Source organism: Saccostrea cucullata, unplaced genomic scaffold (assembly GCF_032062105.1).
Source record: "Saccostrea cucullata isolate Sc308-1 unplaced genomic scaffold, CSIRO_AGI_Scuc_v1 ctg10076, whole genome shotgun sequence".
Classification (NCBI taxonomy): domain Eukaryota; kingdom Metazoa; phylum Mollusca; class Bivalvia; order Ostreida; family Ostreidae; genus Saccostrea; species Saccostrea cuccullata.
This window is the reverse complement of record NW_026933173.1, coordinates 49,759-53,870: the sequence shown is the minus strand read 5'-3', so window position 1 is coordinate 53,870 and position 4,112 is coordinate 49,759.

Genomic DNA, 4,112 nt, shown 5'->3' with positions numbered 1-4,112 from the left:
CCGTGACTTACCGAAAATCATCCTCTAGTGACTCTGACTAAATAAAGAAAATCTTATCAATATTTAATTTTGACAAAAAAATCATACAATTTGATGAACTAAAAAAAAAACAACAACAGGGAATCGATTATTTCCTTTTCAAAAATTAATTTTGATTCTCTGCTTGAATATGGTTTGATTATATTCTTTAATTAATTTATAATTAATTATTCAATTTATTAATAGCCTTATTTATATATTTATTCTTTTCCTTCCACGCTCTAATATTTCTTTTATTGGTGAAATACTCAGGGATAAAACTTTCTTTTCTGTTTCTTTGTTAAACTAATCTTATTTTAGTTAACAAAACGAAAAAGAAACTCGGAATCCTCGGTAGTTTCTTTCTATAGTAAAGATAAAAAGCGAGGGTTTCCGAATTTACACGATAAACGCAAAACACGATAGAACCTGATAAACGATCTACACGATAAACGCAAAACACGATAAACGGAAAACACGACAGAAAACGCAAAACACGATAAACAGAAAACACGATACGATAGGATACGATAGGATACACGCACGATACGATAGGATACACGCACGATAGGACCCGATAGATTTGTAAAGAATAACGATGCGGGCACTGTACTAAATTTGCAGTTTCTATCGTCTATGGTTCGAAAGTTATGGCAAAGGTACGAAAAAACTATTTTTAGCACACAGGTCATAGTTAAGGTCACTAGGTCCTTGACCTTGATGTCATTTGAAAGAGCTGAATTAGTGTAGTATGCATACCAAATTTGAAGTCTCTATCTTTCATGGTTTAAAAGTTATAGCAAGGCTAAAGTTTGCAGACAAAATGCTTTTTTTAGCATATAGGACACAGTCAAGGACACAAGTTCATTGACCTTGGTGTCATTTGAAAGAACTAAATTTGTGAAGTATGCATACCAAATATGAAGTCTCTATCTTTCATGGTTCAAAAGTTATGGCAAAGGTTAAAGTTTGCAGAAAAACACACAAACAAACAGACAAACAGGACAAAAACAATGTACGTCTCGGATCTATCAATCCGGGCGCATAAAAATATAATAGATATCTTAAAGTTAAACTGAAATAACCATGTGTCTTTTTTTATACATAACACGTGAATCTTTTACTTGAACCAATGTTCTGATTTTGAGATAAATGCTTTTTGCTTAGTAATATGAAATGTATGTATCCTTACATAAGCATACATTACAAATTAACTATAACAAAATACACTTATAAATGTGTGACCCTGTTCCAAGAATGATAAATCTGCTATGGGACTGCTATAGAAAGCATACCAAGCAGTCCCATCTGTCCCTGGGACTGCTTTGTTCGCTCATGTGTGAAAAAGGTTTTGAGTGACATGATAGTTCCGCCCCCTTGTGTATTCTGAATTTGCAGGCCCCCTGTTATTTTGTTTACATGCAACAGAGAAGAGTTTCAACTAAAGAAAACAGCAAGGATTTCTTATATTCTTTTATTAAGTAAATACTTCATGTATTATAGTTGATAGATATTTTCAGGGACTGTATATTTACACAAATGTATTTTAGAATAATAATAAAAAATAAAGTAGTTAAACAAGGAGGTCAGAAGATTTTTATCCCTAAAAACACTACAGGTTCATAAGAAAAAATATCTACATGTAGGCATGCATACATGTATTTTATAATTTTATGTAAAATTAAATACTCAAAATTTGATATGGTCCTATTTGTTAAAATAATAACATTTAGATATGAGATTTTTTATTTGAAAAAGACTTGATAAAGACACACATTTTACAAGTACCACGCTAAAAAAGAGTAGTTCATGCTATCCTTAAATAAAACCTAACAATTTGTTTTAAGAATATGAAATAAAATTATGCCACCATTCTTACGAAACATAAAAATCTGAACAATTATTTGGGAATTTATAACGAATTAGTTTTCAATTTATAAACAAATTATAAAACGTTTTAGATATTCCAAAAATAAATAATTGAAAATACCGGGAATTGTGAATTATTTCTTTTTTGTTTTGCTTGTTTGACCTGGCCGATAATGTGTGTGAAATTTTTGTGTTTTGAGACCCCCCCCCCCCTCTACATATCATATGTGTATAATTATTTGTTGTAAACATTATTTGTACATGATTTCTCTTACAGCAATTATTTTTGAACTGTTAACATTACCAAGTGTGCTATAAAACGATGTTTGGTACCTCCTATAATTTCATGTTTGGTAAATTCTACACTTTCATGTTTGGTAAATGACCAAGTTTACCACGGAGGAAATATGGACTGATACGTAAAATTGTGGACTCTTATGATTGAAACAGTATTTATTATGAATGTTTATTTCATTTAATTAACAGTACATTGTATAATTTGATTGTAATTTACCGTTTAAGCGAGCGTCTATCGATCACGTTGTTTTCCTTTTTTGGTCATGGCAATTCGGAAGATTCTAATTTACAATGGGGGCTTAGGTTATTGTACTTCGTCCTCGAACGTCATTATTTTATTACTGTTAATTGTTACGCAACATGTATTGTAAATTTTTATGCAACTTACCTTCACTGTTTATCATTACGTATCGTATTTGTTTTAAGATTCTGCGTCACATTGTTCGCATTTTTCATGGTTTGTCCCACTTCGGCGATGTTGTTAGCATTGTCTGCCATTTTGGTCTATACTTTCATTTTGGTTAGGAAAAAGCGCACTGCGCATGTCTGGTAGTTTACCCTATATAAGCGTCGCCACAGACGCTGAGGTTGCAGTTTGATTCTGCAGAACTTCTGCTCAACCACGTTCATAGAGATTATACATAAATACTGACATAACTAACGGTTGGGGAGTTTATACTATAGATTATATTGACCAAATAGATTTATTAAGGAATTCAACAGTCTCTACAAAGTTTTACTATCGTTTACAACAAACAGCATTATTTTACCAAATCATATTAACGTTACCAAATCATAATAACGTTACCAAATCATAATAGCCTGACCAAATCATAATTATGTGACGTCCTGTCTGACCAATTGTATTACATCACCACTGTTTATTTGGTTTTCCAGTCATCTGTATTACAGTTACTCCTTTATGAATTATTGTTGAAACTTTAATAATCTTATGTTGTGCTCTTGTTTGCCACTGTAATGCAATATTTTACTGACCGACACAGGGATTTACTTACCAAATCAACAGGGATAACCAAGTAACAAACTACCAGGAAATACCATATATATTGGTTACAATGATATATATCTCCTTCATTGGAGATTTGATCAATTACATAAGCCTCATACCTCGTGCACGTTACAATGTGTATAAACAAAATGGTAAGAAAACCTGCGGTCTCAATCGCCTTAGGGCAGAAAATCAATCATAGATATTATTTGGGTACATGTATCGGTGTTTCACATCACTGAACATGCTGCTCAACAATGATCTTAATTTCAATCTATGTAATGCAAAAATATTGATAAATGAAATGTGTATGAATTTCTTTCAGGATTAATTAATTTTGAACATAATCTGAGAGTTAATTTCTCGTGATTTATAGATTGTACATGTACACTCATATACTTACAAATAAAACACTTAAACTGGGTATTATAATAGCTAGAGAGACTAACAATAATTTAAGGGGGCCGACTATAGTTTTATTGTGTGAAAACTACAATAGCAAAACTCTTCATTTTTATACCATATATAACTTACATTAACTTCAGTATACTTGCAAAGTTTGGGAGAAATCTACCGTCCAGGTATTTTTGAGGGAACCGTCTCAAAGGTACATTTACTATAGGATTATATAGGAAAATGCAATTTTTTTGCACTTTAAAGCAAATTATACAAATACTTAATAACTATATAGACATTTTGTTCAAACTATAATATTTGATGAGTAATACTATATTATACAATATATGTAAGAAACACAAAATTACTTGCAGGACACATCGAAGACACATTCAAGTGATTCAGACAGTAATGGTAGCAGCAAAGGCACAAGCATTAATTCCACTGACAGAGCGGTACCAGAAAAGAAAAAGAAAAAACAAAGTCCCTCTGAGGAGGTACATGTAATAATGAAAGTTGTTTC